This window comes from Callithrix jacchus, chromosome 4 (genome assembly GCF_049354715.1).
Source record: "Callithrix jacchus isolate 240 chromosome 4, calJac240_pri, whole genome shotgun sequence".
Taxonomy (NCBI): Eukaryota; Metazoa; Chordata; class Mammalia; order Primates; family Cebidae; genus Callithrix; species Callithrix jacchus.
In genome coordinates this window covers 90,187,088-90,212,525 of record NC_133505.1, presented here as the reverse complement: position 1 = coordinate 90,212,525, position 25,438 = coordinate 90,187,088, and the positions used below count along the sequence as shown (strand labels likewise).

Genomic DNA, 25,438 nt, shown 5'->3' with positions numbered 1-25,438 from the left:
TCCAGCATAATTTTAAAAATGAAAATTGTTCTGCATTTATTGTTATTGTCTGAAAACACAGAACTGTTATAGAATAAGATAACAATGTCCTCTGAAAGAGGACATAGCCAGTAGCTGGGTATGTCTACTCCAGTTATGCATTCAGGCATGTAGGAAACAACCTTGGTGTGGATTTGGTACCTCTGGCCAGGGACCCAGGCCAAAAATTCATTTGTTACTTCCCCTTTTGACCATTGGACCACCATGTGATTTGTGACCCCTAAGTGTTAACAGTTCGGAGCCAGTATCCAGTATTCACTTAAAGTCTGAACATGTACATTTTTCCAAAGACAAGTAACCTTGGTAAATAGATACAGCTCACTTTGGGAAAGGCTAAAAGGAAGAGTTATGGTATAAATTTTTGGAAATGTAACTGAATTCTTCCTGAAGCAGACCATTGCCTCTTCTTCAACCAAAATGCTCTGGCTCTGTGAACTGGGTCAGGCCTGAGAATTGAGTTAGATCATGGTTTTCCACTATGGTGATACAGAACAGGTTTCTATTTACCAGACTTAAGAGTCTTTACCACTTATTAATATCCGGTAAGACTTGTACAAGCTGCCCATCTATTTCAATCAAAGGGACACCATGACCAATTAACTACTACTAAAGCTCTGTGTGAATCACACTATTCTAATTGTTTTTCCAGCCCTAGTACCCATTAGAGTAACCACACACACCTTGTTTCTGGCAGTTAATTGCTGCTGACATCATTGAAGAAAAGATCCAGTTATCCCCAAATCATTCAGGGAGACTTTTTCAGTATCAGCACCTAGTACTCTTATCCATAACCTGCAGAGAAGCATAACTACAGGGCCTTTCAAGGATGCTGATGCTCCTTTTCCTAATGTACTTTTCAAAGTTTGGGTGGAAGGAATGGCTACTAGAGCTGCTAGAAAACAGAGTTAAACAGGGGTGACCTGGTCACATCTAATATATGCATACTGTTTCTAGCGCTTTGCAACAAGAATATTATATAGAGCTGTTTTGCCTCTTTAAGCTATCTGTGGTTTTCTTCCTTTATAGTTTGTTAAGGAAGTTATAGTATCTCACCCATTATTTATTTAATATAGGCAATCATTGGTTATAGGTTTCAGTCAACCAACCAATACATGTGTTAGAGACTGGGACTGAAAGCAGGATAAGTTGATATGAGTTCTTAAGGATAATCCACTTTCCCTTGCAAAAAAAATTGGTCTAGTGGGTGTTGTTGATACTCTTAGGTGAGAGTAGAACCTCAGGGGAGTAAAGACAGCTCCTAGTAACAAGGGACACCAGTTAGATACATGATTCAGTGATTAAAATTCCACAGCTTCACCAGTATCTACTCAAATGTCCCAAAACCAGTCCTCAGGGTTTCACTTTATCTGGAACAGTGCTGTAACTTTAACGTAAGAGGCATAGGAAGATTGTAAATTCATTCACTGTTGTGATTTGGCCACCTCTGGTAGAAGGCCTTTGTTTTTAGAAATCTTACCCATGCAGCTCCAGGAAATAAGAATTCTTTCACATCATTTATAGAAATTGTCTATTTTTTCTATTTGTTATTTAAACTGTAAATTCAATCACCAAGCTTGTCTTTTTATTTTTCATGTTCTACATTGCAGTCATAAGTAGCCAGTCCAATGCACAGTCCTACCTTTTTTATTCATAATATTTTATTTAAATGCTATGTGGTTTATCAGATTCTTAACATCTTCAGTGATTCAACTCTGACAACTGAAGAAAGTTTTTAATGTAAAAGTTTTTTGCTTATTTTTGAGACAGACTTGCTCTTATGCTGGAGTGCAATGGCACAACCGCAGCTCACAGCAACCTCCACCTTTTGGGTTCAAGCGATTCTCCTTCCTCAGCCTCCTGAGTAGTTGGGATTACAGGTACCCACCACCACACCTGACTAATTTTTAAAAAATTTTTATTAGAGACCAGGTTTTGCCATGTTGGCTAGGCTAGTCTTGAACTCCTGGCCTCGTGATTCGCCTGCATCAGTCTCCCTAATGTAAAAGTTTTATAATATATACACAAAAAGTACACAAATTATAAGCAATTATTTTGATGAACTTTTACAAAATGAACACACTCTTGTAAGCAACACCCAGGTCTCAAAAACAGGACATTATCAGAACACCAGAAGCCACTCATGCCCTGCTTTAGTCAATAAAACATTCCAAAATAAAAACTATCTTGATTTTTAAATGTATAGACTAGTTTTACCTATTTTTAAATTCTTTGTAAATTAAGTATACTGTTGAGGGTCACCTCAGTTAATTCCATGTCTTTGCTATTGTGAATAGAAGTATGCACATTTTTAAATCACCTTTACAATTGTAGATTAAACACTACTTTGATTTGCTAATTTTTAAATTACTTTTGAATTTATGTTCATGAGAAAGACTGGTTTCTGGTTTCCCTATATTTTATTGTTCTTATGAAGTTTTGGCATCACAGTTAAGCTGTACTTATAAAATTAATTGGGAAATGTTTCTGCTTTCTTTCTATTATCTAAAAGAATTTGGATTGGATAGCATTATTCCTTCCGGAAATATCTGGAAGAACTTATTAGTGAAGCAGTCTAATCCTGGAGTTTTCTTTGTAAGATTTCTGTTGACAGCATTAATCAATTTGAAAGAAATAATGGTATAAATTTCTGTAGCTGCCACAACAAATTACCACAAATTTGGTGACTTTAAACAACAGAAAATTTACTCTTTCCTAGTTTTAGAGACCAGAATGTTTCAAAATCAATGTGTCTTCATGGTCACATTGCCTCCACAGACTTCAGGAGCCAGTCTTTGTCATTGGATTTGAAGCTTACTCAGATAATTCAGGATGATCTCATCTTGCAAACCTTAATTTAACTATATCTATAATAATCCTGTTTCCAAATAAGATTGTACACACAGATCCTAAGTACACATAACTTTTGGAAGAAGCCATCATTTAACCTACTACACAAGGCTAATCAGATTCTCTCTCTCTCTCTCTCTCTCTCTCTCTCACACACACACACACACACACACACACACAATGTTTTAAAAAAAATTTTGATATCACAAGACATCAAGCAGATAATTTTACAATTTTGATTCTATTCTTACAGTTTTAGTAAGTTGTGTTTTCTAAGGGAAATTTCTGTTTTGGCTAAGAATTCAAAATTCCACACCAATGTTCCCTTCCTATTCCTGTTGTCGGTAATTTGTTTTTCCTCTCTTTTCTTTCTTTATTAGTCTTGCTAGAGGTTTATCAATTTTATTTATCTCTTTAATGAACCAACTATTTTCTTCAAAGATTTTCTCTTCTAAATTCCTTATTTTATTGATTTATATTCTTACTGCTATTTCTTTCTCTTGTTATTTAACTTTTCTGTTCTTTTTCTAACTTCTTGAGATAAAGTTTAAATTACTAATTTTGCTCTTTTAGAATTTTCTGCTATATGCACTTAAGACTGTATATATTCCTTAAACAACTCACTTGATATTTTTCTCCCACTTTCAGTATTATACTATTAATCATCATTAATTTCAAAACATTTTAAATTTTTATTGCCATTTCTTTTTGATCCATATGTTGTTTATAAATACATTATTTAATACCCAAGAGAGTAGAAATTTTCTAGTTACCTTTTTATTATCTACGTATAACTTAATTGCATTATGTTCAGAGAACATACTCTGAATGATTTCAGTCCTTTGAATTTGTTGAGGTTTGCTTTATAACCAAATATTGAATCTATTTTGACAAATATTCCATGTGTACTGAAAATAATGTATACTTTTTGTTGAGTGTAGTGCTATATGTATGTCAGTTAGATCAAGCTTCTTAATTATTCAAATCTTATATATCTCTACTGACATTTATCTGATTGTTTTATTAGCTATTGAAGGAATTATGTCCAAGTCCTAGCATGGAATGTGTATTTTCAAATTTTTCTATTCAGTTCTCTTTATTTTTTCATGTCTTTCTTTCACATCTATATTACTTATTCACAGAGATTTAAAATTCTTAAGTGGAATGATTTCCTTATCATTAAATAATATAAACATCCCTTTTATGTTAAGTAAATATTCTTGCATTAAAGCTTACTGTATCCAAGATTAGTATAATTATACATAATTTTTAATTAGTATGTTTATAATATATATTTTTTATTCATTTACTTTCAACTGTACTATCTCATAAACATCATACAGCTTTTGATAATTCAATATAATAGTCTCTTATTATTTTAATTTAGACCATTTATATTTAAGCAATTATATATTTTTGTTTATTGTAGGCTTTTCCTTTATCATTTATTCATCTATCTTATACATACCTATTTATAGGCACATAATAATTATAGATATTTATGGGATGCAGTGTGATGTTTTGATACATGTATACATTGTCTAAAATTCAAATCAGGTTATGTAGCATATCCATTGCCTCATATATTATTTTTCATGTTCTTTTTCTTCTCAGTTTTTGCACTTTTTAATGAATATTTTGATTAGACCATTTTTCTTTTCTCAACCTTATAGTTACACATTTTTTTAGTCTTGTTTCAGTGATGTTCATAGAAGTTATAACATGCATTTCGACTTATTGTGGTCTATTATAAATTATTATTTCTACCTCTACCCTGATAATGTGAGAATTTCAGAATAATTGAATTCCATTTATTCTCCTCCCTGCCTCTTGCATTGTTATTGACATGCATTTTAGTTCAATATACACCTCAGACTCCACAGGCCATTATTATTATTTGTGCAGCCAATGTTTAGTCAATATTTATTTAATTTATTCATATACTTACTATTTTTATTGCTTTTTACTCTTTTTGAAATTTCGTGTTTTACTCTCAGATAACCTTGTTCCTCTTTCCCTTTATTGTCTGTTTTAATACATGTTTACTAGTGACAAATTATTTTTTTCCTCTGAATATATTAATTTCATTTTTATTATTGAAGGATATTTGTTGTGAATATAGAATTCTAAGTTAAAGGTTATTTTCTTTCAGTATTTAAGAATGTCATTTCAATGTCTTTTATCTTTGTATTATTTTGTATGAGGTCAGTTCTCAGTTTATTATAGCTCCTTTGGAGGTAAATCGGTAGACCAAAAGAAGATCACTCTCATGAATGTGAGTGGGCATCATCCAATTCATTGAGGGACCAAATTGAACAAAAGGTTGGGGGAGGGCAAATTTGCTCTGTCTGCTTGAGCTAGGACATCCATCTTCTTTTGCCTCAGACGTTGGCACTCCTGTTCCTCTGGGCTTGGACTGGAACTGTACCACTGTCTCTCTTTGATTCCCAGCTTGTAGACAGTAGATCATGGAACTTTTCAGTCTCCATAAACATATAAGCCAGTCCCTTATAATAAATCTAGTTTTCTATTTTCCTATTATCTATCTATCTATCTATCTTATCAGTCTGGGGGAAACAAAAAGAAACCGACTAGTCCAGAAGATTATGTATCTCTTTTTTTTCTGGTTGCTTTAAAAATATTTTCTCTGTTACTTTGGTTTTTAGCAGTATTATTACAGCTGATCTAACATAATTTTATATACTCATGCTTGATTTATCTTGTTTGGAGTTCACTGAGTTTCTAGAACCTGTGAGTTGAGAGACTTCATTAGTGTTAGAAAATTATTGGCCATTATCTCTTCAAATCTTGTTTTCTCCCTGTCCTCCCTATCCTTTCTTTTGGAACTCCAATTTTATATATGTTAGACCACATTGTCTTATTGCACTATTCTTTCTTGTAGTTTGTTATTTTTCCCTATGTACTTCAATTCGGTTATTTTTTTAGTTAGCTCTTTTCCAGTTTACCAGTCCTTCTTCTGCTGCATGTAATCTGTTGCTAACACCATCTATTTTATCTTAATTTAGATATTGTATTTTCCCATTCTAGAATGTCCATTTTTGTATGTCTATATTTTTGTTCTTTACCTTTATCTTTCCATTCATTTTTTTTGTCCATGTTTACTTCTGTTTTCTTGAACATGGTAAGAATAGTTATTTTGAAGTCCTTGTCAGATAACTCCAATACTTGGATTACCTTTAGTTTGGTTATTGCTGTTTGTTTTCTATTATTTTTTTGTTATGAGATCCTGTTTTTGTGGCAAGCTTCTCTATTCTGTTTGAATTTCAGCAGTATATCTGCAAAATTATAGACATCTTAGCTAATAGACTCGCCCATTTGATCCTAGCATATCTACCAGTGTCTGATTCCCTCTATAAGTCAGGTATTGTGTAAGTCAAGGCTGGATTGAAGATATGATACTAATCAGTCTGTCCTTAACTAATCAGAAAACTGAATGTTCCTGGCTATTCATTTCTCAACTCAGAGCCAGATGGATCCAAACCATAATTATTAGCTGTGTAAGACTTTTGAAATCTCTGCTCTGCCTTGAAGATGCTTTTCACTTTGACAAATGTCCTGAAGGGAACAATTATGTTTGGGTTTGAAACCTCCCAAATTCCTTCTGGGTTCCTTGTCAATATGCTGTATATTAAGGTAGTACTGCTACTTAGTAAACATAGCGTTCTTATGGTTTCTGCTTGTTAGTTGAGCTCTTTCTACATTTCTCTTTCACCTGTTGGCAGCCTGCTAATGCTTCTAATGGAGCCAACAGAGGGTGCTATAAATCTAGGGAAGCAAGTGCTATGAATGAATCAAGAGAAGAGTATGCTATACATCTAGAGGGGAGTGGGCAATACTGGAGGAGGGTAAGGGACTTGTTTATTCCTGTTTGCTTTGTGTGAACTTCCTGTTTGCTTCTTATTTCTGCCAATGACATCCCAGGCTCACTTTTTGACACCAGCTATGACAGTTCATTTCAGTCACAATAGCTGAATCCAGTTTGCAGTTCTACCACTCTTGGAAAAACTAGCCTCCTGGTACCCCCTCAGAAACACCAGAATCAGCCAACTGCCACCCTTTTCTCAGAAATTGGGGTGTATGTATCGTGTATGTATACAGGCTCATGGGAACCTTCCTTCAAACTCAGACATAAGCACAAACTAAGCAGCATTCCTTTCTCAGAGGTCTAAATTTTGATGCCCTGGGATCACTCCTCTCAGCTTTTACATTTGACAAATTCTAATCTCTTCTGTTTAATACCCCCAAGTCTTGGGGGTAGTAGGTGCTATTTTTTTTAATTATTGTAAGTTGACAACTTGTAATTGTATCAATAAATGGAGTACAAAATGATGTTGTAATTTATGAACACAATGTGGAAACATTAAATAAACTAGTTAACATATCCATCACCTCAAATACTAAACATTTTTATGATGGGGGCATTTAAAATTTACTTTTTTAGTCATTTTGAAATGAACAATAAGTATTATTATATTCACTATGCTGTGCAATAAATCTAAAAATAAAATATATTTCTCTTGTGTGGCTGAGATTTTATTCTCTTTCTCCCCATTCCCTCCCTTCCTGAGCCTTTGTAACCACCATTCTATTCTCTGCATCTTCAATCGTTTTACATTCCTGCTGTTGTTATCTCTATCATGTATTAGTGCTCTATTTTTTGTCTTTCAGATCTTCAATTCATAGTGTATGTATACTTTTATTAAAATAATTTATATGTGTTCTGTTTCCTGACTCTAGTCTGCCTAATACAGCACATTTGTGGATTTGCAGACAAAATGATTGTATACTTAGAAAAACCTGAGCAATCAATAGAAGAGCTGCTATTATTATCAAATGAATTTAGCACAGTCACAAGATATCAGGTCAAATTACAAAAATTATTTTTATATATTAGTGATGAAAAAATAGAAGGAAAAATACATCTATAGCAGCATCAAAAAACCCAAAATACTTAGACATACATTTACCAAACAATGTGAAAGTCTGTGCACTGAAGCTTACGGAACATTACAAAGGGAAACAAAACCTAAATAAAAGGAGAAATATACCTTGATGGTTTAAAAATATATCTACAAATTTGTTGATATTCCTCCCTTCCAGAGTTGAATTCTATTTCCTCTTCCTCTGGATGTAGGCTATGTATGTGAGAATCATGCCATGACCATCAGGACACTCAAGCAGCTCTTATTGAGAGGTCTACATGGTGAAGAACTGATGTCTCCTGCCAAAAGCCAGTGAGGAATTGGAGGACTTTGTTGACAGCCACCGATGTGCATGGTAACAGTTCTTCAGCCTCCATCAAGGCTTTAGGTAGCTTCATCCCCAGCTGACATCTTGATTGCCACCTCACGAGAGACTCTGAGCCAGAACCATTCCTGAAAACCACTCCCAAATTCCCACCAAAGAAAACATGAGATGGTAAATCTTTGTTATTTTAAACCACTAAATTTTGGGGCAGTTATCTACACAGCAATAAATAAGCAATACTCATGCTCATGGGTGGAAAGTCTCAATACGTCCAAGTGTCAATTCTCCCCACATTGATCTTTGGGGTCAATCTTAATCACAGTCTGTTACAAAGCTAAAGACAAGTTTTGTTTTGTTTCTTTGTAGAAATAAAGCTGATTTTAAAATTTATTTGAAGATGACAAGAACCTAGAATATTGAAAAAGCGAAGTTGGAAGGAAGATTTTCAGTACCTGATTTAAAGACATTTGCTAAAGCTATTATAATGAAGACAGTGATGTGGACATAAGAATGCATAGAAAACTTAATGGAATAGATAAAGTCAAGAAATAGATCCATGCATATATTTTTCCAAGATAATTAAAAGATGGAACACTAGGTGTTCCATCTTCATTTGTGGAAAATATTATATATCCATACTTCCGTAAAACAAAATTAAAATAAGCCTCAATCCTTATCTCAAACCAAGTTGAAAATTTTACTTGAAAGGAATCATAGACCTAAACATAAAATCTAAAGTTCTTAAACTTTTATTTTGGGCAGGCAAAGGTTTTGTTTGCTTGTTTTAATATATCATACCACAATTATGCATCTAGATGTTTACCCAAAAGAAATAAAAACAGATATACACACAAAGAGTTTTATACAATGATAATATCAACTTTATTGATAATAATTCAAAGTCAAAACAATCCAATTGTCCTTCAACATTTAAGGACATTTAACAACATAAAATACATTGGGTAAATAAATGGATAAATAAATATGGAAGAATATACTATGTTTATTAAATTGAATATTCAATAATATAAATATATTAATTTTCTTAGAGTTGATCTTCAGATTCAACAAAATCTTAACAGACTGCTCACTTTGAAAGTTAGATATCTGATTATTATGTCTACTGGCATTTGAAAGGCAATTTGTACAGGTTTTGAATGGCTATTGAGGAGGCAGATTTTCTTGCTGGACAGGAGAGGACATCTGAGCCTAGATTTACATCTTGCTACTCAGGTAATGACTAGTGAACTAATTCAACAATTGTAGTATAATTTATGATCAATGAATAATTATTATAAACAAATTAGTTGTGCAACAGCCCATGCTAGTTGCTAAACTAGGCAAATTAAATTCTAGCAGGGCTAGAAATGATGCATTTCCAAAGTCTGAAACACAGATGCTCCCATTAGTTTACCTATCACTTACTGGTGAATTACTTTTAGACTATACGTTACAATAATTACAGTGAGAGTTTATGACAAAGGTGACAGGATAAAAACTTTGGATTTTCACTGTATTGTATTCAAGGAGACCTCTTGAAAAAGACAAACTTGCTAAAGATGAAAGTGGTTATGGGTCATTTGAAGACCATGATCATTAATAAAATGCTAGTATACTTTTTTCTTTTTCTTTCTTTCTTTTTTTTTTTTTCGAGACAGTCTTGCTTTGTCACAGAGGCTGGAGTGCAATGGCATGATCTTGGCTCACTGCAACCTCTGCCTCCCAGGTTCAAGTGATTCTCCTGCTTCAGCCTCCCTAGTAGCTGGAATTACAGATGTGTGCCCCCATGCCCAGCTAATTTTTGTATTTTTAGTAAAGATGGGGTTTCACCATGGTGCCCAGGCTGGTCTTGAAGTCCTGACCCCATGATCCAACCACCTCGGTCTCCCAAAGTGCTGAGATTACAGGTGTGAGCCACTGTGCCCAGCCAAAATGCTAGCATAATTTTCTTTGGCTTAATCATAATTTGCATTAAGTACATTAACTGTGATATCATTAAACGAAAATGCATTCAAAGACTCCACACTCCCACCTTTTTCAAGATTCAGAAAAAGAAATCGCCTTCCCTTTATTCAAGGCAATGTCTCCTTCTTCCCCCTTCTCTGAAATATTGCTTCGTTATTTTTTTCTCTTCTTTTCTGTTACAGCCTTGCTTCCACTCTGTCAACAGATTCATGTTTCTTCCACCCAAAATAAACCAAAAAATTTCTAAAAAGCTGTACCCTCCTCCTATGGCCCTCCTATTTCTCTGTTTTCCTCTTTATTCAAGCTTCTTCAAAGAATAATGTACCTCACATATTAACATATCCTTACTTTCTTTAGAAAAGTCCTTAATTTGGTCCTTAATTTGGAATCTCTTTTATAATCCTATCATTCTACTTACTAGTATCTTTCTAATTATTTCATACGGCAGACTATGTTTAGTTCTCATTTGGTTTCTCTACCCTCTTTGACATTTATTTTTATCATTCCCTTCTCCTTGACATTCTTTCTCTCTGTCACATCTATCACTCTGTACCTGGCTCTTCTCTCTCGTTCACTTGCCCTCCCTCCCTGCCCTCTTTCTTTCTTTTTCTCTCTGTCTCTCTTTCTTCCTTCCTTCCTTCCTTTTTCTTTCTTTCTTCTTTCTCTTTCTTCCTTTCTTCTTCACTAATTTTTCATTCTTTATGTATCACCTAAGTGTAAGTATTTACCAGGGTTTATCTTTAATTATTTTAGCCTCTCAATCTCTATCCCCTCCTAGATGATCCCATTCATCTTCTTGCCTTCAATTTTTGCCTATATCATGATAACTTTCCAAACTGTTTCTGATGTAGATATCGCCTGGAAATCAAATTGCCTACTAAAACTTTTCACTTAAATGCCCTATTAGTTGTCGAATTCAACATGTCGTAAACAACTCATTATCTATTCCCCTCTCCCGCAATAATTTCATCCAATTTTCTTTAGCCCAACTGGCAATTCGACATCCACCCAATCTCCCAAGCCTGAGAGGCAAAGGTATTTTTAGTCTATGTTCTCCCTCCCTAGTCATATCCAATTAAACATTAAATCTTATCTATCTTATCTCTCAGATAGAGCTTAATTATAGTTCTTCCTGGTCATTTTGACTGCCGCTGTCTTACTTCTGTGTCTTCCCATCTCTGGAATAGACTTTGGTGTTACAATCTTCTCCCTCTCCCATCTTTTCTTTATCTACTAGGTGAATTGTCTAATTAAAATGCAAATCTGAATCCTTCTCTGCTTTCAATCTGCTATGTTTCCCCATTACCCATGCGCAAGTTCAAGCTCTTTTCATCCTCATCTGGCCATGAGTCTCTCCAGTAGCATATTTTTTCTGTGTTTTTAATTTTTAATTTCTGTGGGTGCATAGTAGGTGTATATATTTATGGGGTACATGGCATATTATGATACCATCATACAGTGCGTCATAATCACATCAGGGTAAATGAGGTATGCATCACCTCAAGCATTCATCCTTTCTTGTGTTACGAACAATATAATTATACTCTTTTGGTTATTTTAGAATGTATGATAAATTATTGTTGATGTTAGTCACCCTGTTGTGCTATCAAATATTAAATCTTATTCACACTAGATTTTTGTATCCATTAAACATCCCCACTCCCTTCCACCATCCAACTGTCTTTCCTTCCCAGCTTCTGGTAACCATCATTCTACTATCTATCTCCATGCATTCAGCTGCTTTAATTTTTAGCTCTCAACAATAAGTGAGAATATATGAATTTTGTCTTTCTGTGCCTAGCTTATTTCACTTAACATAATGACCTCCAGTTCCATCTGCATTGCTGCAAATGACAAAAGTATCTCATTCTTTTTTGTGGCTGAATAGAATTTTGTATATGTATCACATTTTCTTTATCCATTCATCTGTTGAGTTGCTTCCCAATCTTGGCTATTATGAATAGTGCTGCAATAAACATAGGAGTTCAGCTATCTCTTCAATATACTTATTTTCTGTCTGTTGTATATATACCCAGCAGTGGGATTGCTGAACCATAGGTGATATGATTTGGATCTGTGTCCCCACCCAATTCTCATATTCACTTGTAATCTTCAGTATTGGAGGTGAGGCCTCGTGGGCAGTGATTGGATCATGCGGGTCGATCCTTCATGAATAGTCTGGCATCATCCCCTCAGTGCTGTTCTTGTGATAATGAGTGAGTTATCATGAGATCTAGTTGTTTAAAGATGTGTAGTGTACACCTTCCTGCCACTTCTTGGTTCTGCTTCTGTCACGTAAGATGCTTGCTTCCACTTTGCCTTCTGCCACGAGTAAAAGCTTCCTAAGACCTCTTCAGGAGCAGATGCTTCTGTACTTTCTGTACAACCTGTAGAATCGTGAGCCAATTAAACCTCATTTATTTATAAATTATCCAGAGTCTCAGATATTTCTTTATAGCAGTGCAAGATCGGACTAATACAATATGGTAGCTCTATTTTTAGTTTTTTGAAGAACCCAGGAAGTTCCCTATAAGGGTTGTACTAATTTATATTCCCACCAACAATGTATGAGGGTTCCCTTTTCTCCACATCCTTGCCAGCATTTGCTATTGCCTGTCTTTTGAATAAAAGTCATTTTACCTGGGGTGAGATATATCATTGTAGTTTGGATTTGCATTTCTCCGATGATCAACTATATGAGCATCTTTTCATATACCTTTTTGCCATTTGTATGTCTTCTTTTGAGAAATATCTATTCCTGTCTTTTTCCCATTTTGAATTATATTAGATTTTTTTCCTATTGAGTTGCTTGAGCTTCTATATACTCTAGTTATTAAACCTTTGTCAGATGTATAGTTTGCAATATTTTCCTCCATTCTGCAGGTTGTTTTCATTTTGTTTTCTTTACTGTGCAGAAGCTTTTTAACTTAGTGTGATCTCATTTGTACATTTTTACTTTGGTTGCCTGTGCTTGTGGGGTATTACTTAAGAAATCTTTGTCCAGTTCAGTGTCCTGGAGAGTTTCTCCAATGTTTTCTTTTAGTAGTTTCATAGTTGCAAGTCTTTTATGTCTCCAATCAATTTTTATTTATTTAATTTTTTGTATATGGCAATAAATAGTCTAGTTTCATTCTCATGCATAAGAATATCCAATTTTTCTAGCACCATTTATTAATGAAATTTTTCCCAGTGTGTATTCTTGGCACCTTTGTCAAAAAGAAGTTCATTATAGATGTATGAGTTTGTTTCTGGATTCTCTATTCTGTTCCACTGGTCTATGTGCCTATTTTTATGCACAGTATTTTGTTGTTTTGATTACTATAACTCTGTAGTATAATTTGAAATCAAGTAATGTGATTCTTCCAATTGTATTCTTTTTGCTAAGACTAGCTTTGGCTATTCTGGATCTTTTGTGGTTTCACATAAATGGTAGGATTGTTATTTCTATTTCTATTAAGAATGTCATTAGTATTTTGATAGGGATTGTACTAAATCTATAGATTGCTTTGGGTGGCATGAACATTTTAACAATATTGATTCTTCCAATCCATCAACATGGAATGTCTTTTTACTTTTTGTGTACTCTCATTTCTTTCTTTACTGTTTCACATTTTTTTAAATATTCAATTTTAATTTTGTGGATATGCAGAATATATTTATGGGGTACATGAGACGTTTTGATATTGACATGAAATGTGTGAAAATCATATCATATAAACAGGATATCTGTCTTCTCAAGCATTTATCCCTGTGTGATAAATAATCAAATTATACTTTAAGTTATATTTAAATCTACAATTAAATTATTATTGACTATAGTAACCCTGTTGTGGTATCAAATACTAGGTCTTATTAATTCTTTCTATTTTTTGTACCGTTTAACTATTCCCACCTCTCCACCATCACCCACCCACCACTCTTCCCAGCCTCTAATAACCACCCTTCTACTCTCTACCTCCACATATTCAATTGTTTTGACTTTTATATCCCAGAAATAAGTGAGAACATGTGATGTTTGTCTTTCTGTGCATGGCTTGTTTAACCTAGCATCATGACCTCCAGTTCTATCCATGTTGTTGAAAATGACAGCATCTCATTCTTTTTTATGACTGAATAGCGCTCCATTGTCTATAAGTACCACATTTTCTTTATCCATTTATCTCTTGATGGATTTTATAGTTTTAAATGTAGAGATCTTTCACCTTTTTGGATAAGAAGTTAAATCCTAGGTATTTTATTTTATTTGTAGCTATTGTAAATGAGATTACTTTCTTGATTTTGTTTTTTCATATTATTTGCTCTCCAGCAACATTGAACTACTCATGAAATAAGAACTACTTTTTCTATGAGCTTGCTATGTTGTTTGGGCCCCTCTGCCTGTATATATAATGTTTCTTTTTCCTACTGTGCTTTTCCCCCACTTGTCCATCTGATCAACTCCTGTCTGTATATGCTTTAAAATTGCTTCTGGGTAGCTCCTCCTAGACAGAACCAATCAGTAGTTTCTTTGTTCAGCCTGCTTATCATCGCTACACTTCTATTATTACAGTTTCATAATAACTAATAATAACTTTTTACCATCAGCCTCAGACACTATATTGCAAATTCCTTGAGGACAGGAGCCTGGTTCGTATATTATTTTCTAGTATCTATCACAGTGCCTAGTACAGAGTAGAAACTCTAAGATACTTATTAAATTGAACTAATTCTATATAGATCTCTAGGAAGAGCATGATATTTCATAAATAAATAATAGATGAAATTAATTGAACAACAGTATATTGGCATGTTGTATGTGCCAACTGTGCTGGCTTCTGAGGACATGGAGTAAATGAGAATCATAATCCTTGCCTGCATGGTGCATAGTCTCCAGGTCCTATCAGTGTCTTCCTTGCCACCCTGCCAAGACCTTGGCTTCCTGCTCTCCAGGTTGTCCTGATTTCTCTCTTCCCTAATTCTTGTGGTTTGTTTGTATTTTGTGCTAATCTAAATTCCTCACGAACACCTTCCATCACCTGTTCACTGATCCATGACCTTTTCTTTCGACTGAATTGCATTTTAAAGGTCCTCAGCTTGATTTTGCTGGTCCTAATGCTGACTGCCGTGAAATGACCTCCGTCCCAAGTGACTATCATTCATTTTTTTTCCCTAAAAAATACAATGTACCTACAGTGTTAATGCAAATAAGCCCCATGTCATATTAACAAATACGGTAACTTCAAGACCAGTAGACCAGAAATAGCCTGCCTCTTGTTATCTTATGCAGTCATGTGCACCATATTGGAATATTTCTTTCCTCAAAGGTGGGAACTGAGTCAGAGGCCATCTGTGTGGCCCTTACTCACCAGTCCTGAGCGGCCAATAATTAATTTAGGCTGAATGTAATTACTCCCTTGTTAATGGTAGTTTTTCTGCACTTTCCTCAGTCAGCTCTGGAGGCACACCATTGAGAGTGATGTATAACTCCTGGCACAGAATGAAATCTGAGCCCTATGAAAAGACACAGACAAGGAGAATCTGCTCTGTGCCTTGCTAATGGGCTCAACACTCTTATCTAAAGTGTATTGTTGAGGTGTTCTTAAAGATGATGCAGCAGTGTAGGCTGCAAAGAAGAAACAGAATAGCTTCACTTTATTTGACTTTGAATCCTAATTACCGCCATATGCTATTAAAACAATTTACATTACTCTAAGGTATCAACTGAAAAAGGTGTATTTGTTTAAGAGAGGGAGGAGCCTAAAGGAGAGGCTAGTTTTAGTACACCAGAAATTTTTTATTCGAAGTTATAAAAACAAATAATGGAAAATATATTAACATATATTTTTTGAATGATGAGAAATCATTCAACTACTCTGCTACCAAATCACATTTGCATATTTTCATGACTTTTTGTATGTTATTTGTATATAGATTTTACGAAATGGGCTTTTTTTTTTTTTTTGAGAGTCTTGCTCTGTGGCCCAGGCTGAAGTGCAATGACGTGATCTCAGCTTACTGCAATCTCTGCCTCCCAGGTTCAAGCCGTTTTCCTGCCTCAGCCTCCCAGGTAGCTGGGACTACAGGAATGCAGAAATGGGCATTTTTTTAAAAACAAAAATTGACAGTTTTTCATAGCATTTGTTCCCTGCTCTGTAAAGGAATATTATAAAAGAAAAGAAAGTGGAAAGAAATGGGAAAAGGGAGAGAGAGAACAATGAAAAATGGAGGGCGGAAGGAGAAAAGGAAGAAAGGGAAGGAGGAAGGGAGGGGGAAGATAATTTTTACTGTGTACCTACTATGTACCAAAGTTAGAAAAAGTGAAATCTCCCATGCCACCCTGCTATACAAGCCTCTACATTAGTAACATGCACTCGTGGACAGAGAGGTCAATCCCTCCTCTCCTGAAGAAGATTAGAGGCATTCTTTGGGACTTTCAGTTAGTCTATGCCGGTTCACCCTCATCTTTGTCCACATATCTATGGAGCACTTCCCACAGAGATATAAACAAGGGTAAAAAGGCCTAACTAGTATAAGGTCCTGGTTCTCTTTTTCATGAAGAGTTATAAGTAAATACAAGTTTTCATTAAACTATCACGAATTGATTAGAATTCCATCACAGGATTTGGACTTTTTCCACACAATGGAACGGCTGAAAATTATTTCTACCTAAAATGAAGCTGTTTTAAAACATGTTCTGAAGCTAAAGTCTTGCTTGTATTAATGCCTAAGGCTATCAGGCACACCACTGGAGTTGCATAGGTTGCTTTTGACTTGCAAGTTTTTAGGGTGAGGAAGAACATACATCAAGGAAATGGTGGGCCTCTCAGCAAGAAGGTGTTAGACATTACTAGAGCATTTGGCTTGTGTTAGGTGACTTGGGGAAGAGTTCTTGGAAGCAGGAGTTTGCTTTGAATTTGATGAATAGTGTCAGAAAGTGGGAATCATCCTATAATTAAGCATTTTAATACGTTTTATCTAGGTTGAGGGAAGACTAGAGAGGGCAAGGGTATAACTGGTGAAGAAGCAGTATCCACTCATGTAGTACAGATGGGGAATACTTGGTCACTTTTGAGGTTTGAAACTATTCATGTCTTTTTTCTGTGTTCAGACAAGACCAAGGAGTAGTCTCATTTTTGTTTTAATCCACTGCAGACACAGCGTGTCTTACCTGATGTTGGTATTTTTGATATTGTTTATGTTCAACAGGAAAAAGCCAAGGCTTAGCTGCTAATGCCAGGCCAAATCAAAAATTTCAAGAATCATTTTTTAATTTTTCACTTGAAAGCCAGAATTCATTGAAGGAAAGGCAAAATGATAGAATTTTGGTTTATAATTTAAATGTAATTTAAAGGCTAAAATAAACATGCACCTTTATTCCCATTTTTCAAAGGCATATAAAGGGAATATAAAATTAAAAGTGAAAGGAGGTAGAATGAACTAGAGAAGCTAGTTATCTTGAGATATATCTAAGTAAAACATTTTAAAAAGTAATCATTATCTAATATTTTAGGACATGCTCAGAAGGATTTTGCATATTCACATTTTTATATTGTTATTACATTTTTAGCCTATGGTGATATTTAAGCTGGCATGTTTTTTTTTTTTTTCAGTAAAGTTGCTGAAAAATGTCAGGGTCCTATGAGAAAACCTTTGTGTAAATATTGCAATTAGAATTAGACTTGAAAGACATCTATTGAAAATACAAGAGAATCTTAGTTAGCATAAAGAATTTTAAGAGAGACAGAGCTTGTCATAATATACTAGGATTTAGGACAGATCTCCCTAGTGAAGTCTGGGTCAAAACTTGAACATAAAGTTGAGAACAGAAAATCAGAGAGTACTTATCAATAATATGTAAAAACCAGTAACTAATAAAATAATAAAAATAGTAAAAAATAATAAAAATTTTTTTTCTTTTGAAATTATCCCCCAATGGGCCTTACTTTTCAACTTCAATTTGCTAGTATAGACTTGGCCTTAGTTTTGTAAATAAAAAAATGTTTGAAAGGTAGTTAGAGACTAGAACAGTGATAAGACATAAACCATGAAAGTAAAGCAGCTTTAAAAACCCAAGTGAATACTGTGAACACTTCTAGACTAAACTGATCAAGTGAAGGAGTTTGGAACATAATTGATATTACATTTAAAATAGACGTGTTATTTCTTAAATGTTTAAATTTGAGGTTGAAGGAGTTCCCCAAAGATTCCTAAAATTACTTAAGCCTTCATAAATAGAAAAAAAGGTAAGTGTTATTCCTGAGAATTTTGCTGAAGTTTTGACAATCGATGGTCAGAAAATATTTCGAAACTCTTTGTAAGTAATTTCATTTTGGCAAAGTACTTCATCATTGTGGAACAAGAAAATATTGTTTCTTATATATTGACATCTTCCTTCATATGACAATTCTACAATTCTTCTGCAGTAAATGTAGTCATCTTTAGGGACATTTTACCTCAAAAAGTGACCTCGAATATGAATTGCCTACCATAGACTCTTTTTACCTGAAGACCATGGTCCTCCACAAAAAGGTAGTTTGCTTTAGTAGGTTGAAGAGGAACTGGCATTTAGTCTTTGAAAAAGATCATGAAAAGGAGGCTGATTTAAATCAAGTTAAGCTGTTTTGGCACAAATTTCTAGTGTGTTTCTTTGTAGACTTTCCCAGGCCTGAGTGGAAAATAAATGGGACATTGTGGTAACCCTGGCAGAAAAGCTGTTTTCAAGATTTCTGCACACTGTACAAATGCTGTTGGCAGAGAAGATTGTGCATGCATTTATGTAATTGTGACATCTAAATAAAAAAGAGTAGATGGGTATGATACTATATACCATCAGAATGATTTTACTTCCATTTTAAAGGGAACTTTGAAGCCATAGAGTAAACTGCTGCAGATCTAAAACACAGGAACACACAGACATCTCTATGATCCAAAATTTTGGAAAACATTCAAGTTAGTGAATCTAAGTGCCAGTTCGAACCCAGATTGGCTAGATTTCCTCTGAAATTTTTCTTGGAGTCCAGAAATGGTGCTTTCTAAACTTGCTGAGATTACAGAGCCTTCTCATAGCTTTTAAAACTACAGTTAAAGCTCCATAAGGGTGATGAGTGGGAGGGCGGGCCCTCAGTTGTTGGAAGGATTCTATTTCAAGAACCATTAATAATACCTTTGAAAATCTGTGATTATTTGAAACAGATAAAAATTAAAGTTTTTTTTAAAGAGCCCTTACATTGTGCCAGTCACTATTTTAAGCATTTTATTAATATTAAGTCAGTTACTATTCATAACATTTATACTATTCATAACAACCCTATATTTCCCTATTTTACATATGGAGAGAAACTGAGGCACAGCTAAGTATTTTGCCCAAAGTTACGTGGCTCATAAATGTTGGAGTCACAATTCATACCCAGGCATTCTGGCTCCAAAATCTGAATTCTTAAATATTATGCTATGCACACTGCATTTAGCATTTGCACATCAATTCTGCATCAGGTAGTTAGGCTGTTCAGGAGCTATAGTGCACCAAGCAGAGCAGGCATGTCCCCTTACATTTTAGTTAAATGAAAAAAATGAGTGACTTACTGAGAATGATATTTGTTGAGAATGAAACCTTTTAATATATTAGGAATTGTTCCCAATCCTTATATTGTTCCCTTTCTTGTAATATTTCTTTGTATTTCAGGTAAAATCAAATTCCTGTTAGGATAAATGATTGAGTGTTCCTATAAAAAATTGTCCTCCTAGTTCAAGGAACCAGATTTTATTCCCAGATGATTAAAAACAAACTTAATCAAATGAAAAACCACAGATAGAAACAGGTATTTGAAAGAGTGTATTTCAAACACTTTTGTAATAGTATCTGGAAAGACTACAAGAGGAATATGTTATTAATGATGCTGGTACATTGGGGAGGGAAGTTATAGGTTAAGTTTCAGTTGGTCTATGTTCTAGGCTCTTACATAGTAAATGAATATACCTGTCTGACATTTGGCTGAGGAGATTGTCCACTATAGGTTGAAACAACTCTACCTATTTGAGCTAGTGGCTGACACACAGTAGGACTTGGCAAACATAAATAAAGGAACTTAGTACCATATATGATATATAATATATGTTCAATAAATGGAAGACCATTTTCATTATTCTTTTTTTTTCTTTTTTTTTTAATTGCATTTTAGGTTTTGGGGTACATGTGAAGAACATGCAAGATAGTTGCATAGGTACATATGTGGCAGTGTGATTTGCTGCCTTCCTCTCCTTCACCAGTATCTGGCATTTCTCCCCATGCTATCTCTCCAAAACTCCCCACCCCTCGCTGTCCCTCCCCTATTCCCCGCAACAGACCCCTGTGTGTAGTGCTCCCCTCCCTGCGACCATGTGTTGTCATTGTTCATCACCCACCTATGAGTGAAAATATGCGGTATTTCATTTTCTGTTCTTGTGTCAGTTTGCTGAGAATGATGTTCTCCAGGTTCATCCATGTCCCTACAAAGCACATGAACTCATCCTTTTTTATTGCTGCATAATATTCCACGGTGTATATGTGCCACATTTTCCCAGTCCAGTCTATCATCGATGGGCATTTGGGTTGATTCCAGATCTTTGCTATTGTAAACAGTGCTGCAATGAACATTCATGTGCATGTGTCCTTATAGTAGAACGATTTATAATCCTTTGGATATATACCCAGTAATGGGATTACTGGGTCAAGTGGAATTTCTATTTCTAGGTCTTGAGGAATCGCCACACTGTCTTCCACAATGGTTGAACTAATTTACACTCCCACCAGCACTGTAAAAGTGTTCCTATTTCTCCACATCCTCTCCAGCATCTGTTGTCTCCAGATTTTTTAATGATCGCCATTCTAATTGGTGTGAGATGTTATCTCAATGTAGTTTTGATTTGCATTTCTCTAATGACCAGTGATGATGAGCATTTTTTTATATGTTTGTTGGCCTCATGTATGCCTTCTTTTGTAAAGTTTCTATTTATATTCTTTGCCCACTTTTGAATGGGCTTGTTTGTTTTTTTCTTGTAAATCTGTTTTAGTTCTTTATAAATTCTGGATATCAGCCCTTTGTCAGTTGGGTAAGCTGCAAAAATTTTTTCCCATTCTGTTGGTTGCCAGTTCACTCTAATGACTGTTTCTCTTGCCATGCAGAAGCTGTGGGGTTTGATTAGGTCCCATTTGTCTATTTTGGCTTTTGTTGCCAATGCTTTTGGTGTTTTGGTCATGAAGTCCTTGCCTACTCCTATGTCCTGATGGTTTTGCCTAGATTTTCTTCTAGGGTTTTTATGGTATCAGGTCTTGTGTTTAAGCCTTTAATCCATCTGGAGTTAATTTTAGTGTAAGGTGTCAGGAAGGGGTCCAGCTTCTGCTTTCTGCACATGACTAGCCAGTTTTCCCAACACCATTTATTAAACAGGGAATCCTTTCCCCATTGCTTGTTTTTGTCAGGTTTATCCAAGATTGTATGGTTGTAGATATGTTGTGTTGCCTCCAATGCCTCTGTTCTGTTCCATTGGTCTATATCTCTGTTTTGGTACCAGTACCATGCTGTTTTGATTACTGTAGGCTTGTACTATAGTTTGAAGTCTGGTAGTGTGATGCCTCCCGTTGTGTTCTTTTTACTTAGAATTGACTTGACTATGCAGGCTCTCTTTTGGTTCCATATGAAGTTTAAGGTGGTTTCCTCCAGTTCTGTGAAGAAGGACATTGGTAGCTTGATGGGAATAGCATTGAATTTGTAAATTACTTTGGGCAGCATGGCCATTTTCATGATATTGATTCTTCCTAACCATGAACATGGAATGTTTCTCTATCTGTTTGTGTCCTCTCTTATTTCGTTGAGCAGTGGTTTGTAATTCTCCTTGAAGAGTTCCTTTACATTCATTGTTAGTTGTATTCCTAAGTATTTTATTCTCTTTGTAGTGATTGTGAATGGCAGTTCATTCTTGATTTGGCTCTCTTTAGGTCTGTTATTGGTATATACAAATGCTTGTGAGTTTTGCACATTGATTTTGTATCCTGAGACTTTGCTGAAGTTGCTTATCACTTTCAGGAGATTTTGGGCTGAGACAATGGGGTCTTCTAGATATACTATCATGTCGTCTGCCAATAGAGACAATTTGGCTTCCTCTTTTCCTATTTGAATACCCTTTATTTCTTTTTCTTGCCTGATTTCTCTGGCTAGAACTTCCAGAACTATATTGAATAGGAGTGTTGAGAGAGGGCATCCTTGTCTAGTGCCAGATTTCAAAGGGAATGCTTCCAGATTTTGCCCATTCAGTATGATATTGGCTGTTGGTTTGTCATAAATAGCTTTTATTACTTTGAGATACATTCCATCAATACCGAGTTTATTGAGGATTTTTAGCATAAAAAGCTGTTGAATTTTGTCAAAGGCCTTCTCTGCATCAATTGAGAGAATCATGTGGTTTCTGTTTAGGTGGTGAATTACATTTATAGACTTAGGTATGTTGAACCAGCCTCGCATCCCCGGGATGAATCCTACTTGATCATGGTGGATAAGCTTTTTGATGTGTTGTTGCAATTGGCTTGCCACTATTTTATTGAAGATTTTTGCGTCGATGTTCATCATGGATATTGGCCTGAAGTTTTCTTTTCTTGTTGAGTCTCTTCCGGGTTTTGGTCTCAGGATGATGATGGTCTCATAAAATGATTTGGGAAGGATTCCCTCTTTTTGGATTATTTGGAATAGTTCAGAAGGAATGGTAACAGTTCCTCTTTGTGTGTCTGGTAGAATTCAGCTGTGAACCCATCTGGACCTGGGCTTTTTTTGTGTGGTAGGCTCTTAATTGCTGCCTCAACTTCAGATCTTGTTATTGTTCTATTCATGGTTTCTACTTCTTCCTGGTTTAGGTTTCGAGGATGCAAGTGTCCAGGAATTTATCCATTTCTTCCAGGTTTACTAGTTTATGTGCATAGAGTTGTTTGTAATATTCTCTGATTATGGTTTGAATTTCTGTGGGATCTATGGTGATTTCTCCTTTATCATTTTTTATTGCATCTATTTGGTTATTCTCTCTTTTCTTTTTTATTAATCTGGCTAGTGGTCTATTTTGTTGATCTTTTCTAAAAACCAGCTCCTGGATTTACTGATTTTTTGAAGGGTTTTTTGTGTCTCTATCTCCTTCTGTTCTGTTCTGATCTTAGTTATTTCTTGTCTTCTGCTAGGTTTTGAGTTTTTTTGATCTTGCTCCTCTAGCTCTTTCAATTTTGATGATAGGGTGTCAATTTTGGATCTCTCCACTCTTCTCATGTGGGCACTTATTGCTATATATATATTTTTTTAGAGACTGCTTTAAATGTGTCCCAGAGATTCTGGTATGTTGTGTGATTGTTCTTGTTAGTTTTGAAGAACTTCTTTATTTCTGCCTTCATTTCATTGTTTATCCAGTCAACTTTCAAGAGCCAGTTGTTCAGTTTCCATGAAACTGTGCAGTTCTGAGTTAGTTTCTGAATTCTGAGTTCTAACTTAATTGCACTGTGGTCTGAGAGACTGTTTGTTATGATTTCTGCTCTTTGGCATTTGCCGAGGAGTGATTTACTTCCAATTATGTGGTCAATTTTTGAGTAAGTGTGATATGGTGTTGAGAAGAATGTATATTCTGTGGATTTGGAGTGGAGAGTTCTGTAAATGTCTATCAGGTTTGCTTGTTCCAGGTCTGAGTCCAAGTCCTGGATATCCTTGTTAATTTTCTGTCTGGTTGATCTGTCTAATATTGACAGTGGAGTGTTAAAGTCTCCCACCATTATTGTGTGGAGTCTAAGTCTCTTTGTAAATCATTAAGAACTTGCCTTATGTATCTGGGTACTCCTGTATTGGGTCCGTATACATTTAGGATCATTAGCTCTTCTTATTGCATTGATCCTTTTACAATTATGTAATGGCCTTCTTTGTCTCTTTTTATCTTTGTTGCTTTAAAGTCTATTTTATCTGAGATGAGAATTGCAACTCCTGCTTTTTTTTGCTCTCCATTTGCTTGGTAAATCTTCCTCCATCCCTTTATTTTGAGCCTTTGTGTATGCTTGCATGTGAGATGGGTTTCCTGGATACAGCACACTGTTGGGTTTCAACTTTTTATCCAATTTGCCTATCTGTGTCGTTTGATTGGTGCATTTAGCCCATTTACATTTAGGGTTAATATTGTTATGTGTGAATTTGATATTGCCATTTTGATGCTAGCTGGCTGTTTTGCCCATTAATTGATGCAGAATCTTCATTTTGTTGATGCTCTTTAGCATTTGGTATGTTTTTGGAGTGGCTGGTACTGGTTGTTCCTTTCTGTGTGTAGTGCCTCTTTCAGGAGCTCTTGTAAAGCAGGCCTGGTGGTGACAAAAATCTCTGATTACTTGCTTGTTTGCAAAGGATTTTATTTTTCCTTCACTTATGAAGCTTAGTTTGGCTGGATACGAAATACCGGGTTGAAAGTTCTTTTCTTTAAGGATGTTGAATATTGGTCCCCACTCTCTTCTGGCTTGTAGGGTTTCTGCCAAGAGATCTGTGAGTCTGATGGGCTTCCCTTTGTGGGTAACCCAACCTTTCTCTCTGGCTGCCCTTAGCATTTTCTCCTTCATTTCAACCCTGGTGAATCTGATGATTTTGTGCCTTGGGGTTGCTCTTCTTGAGGAACATCTTTGTGGGGTTCTCTGTATTTCCTGGGCTTGAATATTGGCCTGTCTTGCTAGGTTGGGGAAGTTTTCCTGGATAATATCCTGAAGAGGATTTTCCAGCTTGGATTCATTCTCTTCATCACATTCAGCTACACCTATCAAACATAGATTAGGTCTCTTCACATAGTCCCACATTTCTTGGAGACTTTGTTCATTCCTTTTTGTGCTTTTTTCCTCTAATCTTACCTTCTCATTTTATTTCATTGAGTTGATCTTCGACCTCTGATATCCTTTCTTCTGCTCTGTCCATTCAGCTCCTGAAACTTGTGCATGCTTCGCAAAGTTCTTGTGTTGTGTTATTCAGCTCCATGAATCCACTCATATTCCTCTCTAAGTTGTGCATTCTTATTATCATTTCATCAAATCTTTTTTCAAGGTTCTTAGTTTCTTTGCATTGAGTTAGAACATGTTCTTTTAGGTCACAGAAGTTTCTCATTACCCACCTTCTGAAGTCTGATTCTGTCATTTCATCATGCTCATTCTCCATCCAGCTTTGTTCCCTTGCTGGTGAGGAGTTGTGATCCCTTGTAGGAGGAGAGGTGTTCTGGTTTCAGGTGTTTTCCTCCTTTTTGCACTGGTTTCTTCCCATCTTTGTGGATTTATCCACCTGTCGTCTGTGTAGTTGCTGATTTTCAGATTGGG

General features: G+C 35.3%; 1 protein-coding gene across 5 annotated transcripts in view; it reads left to right on the top strand.

Moving 5' to 3' along the window:
- Positions 1-25,438, top strand: part of TBX18 (T-box transcription factor 18) — a 312,102-nt gene that overhangs the window by 167,113 nt on the left and 119,551 nt on the right. The window contains exon 9 of one of the 5 annotated variants that reach the window (XM_054254222.2): positions 8,042-9,118. The exons of the other annotated variants lie outside the window; for them this stretch is intronic. The gene's annotated coding sequence lies outside the window, so the exon portion shown is untranslated. Of the gene's footprint in view, positions 1-8,041; positions 9,119-25,438 lie in introns of those variants that run through there. 5 annotated transcript variants of the gene reach the window in all.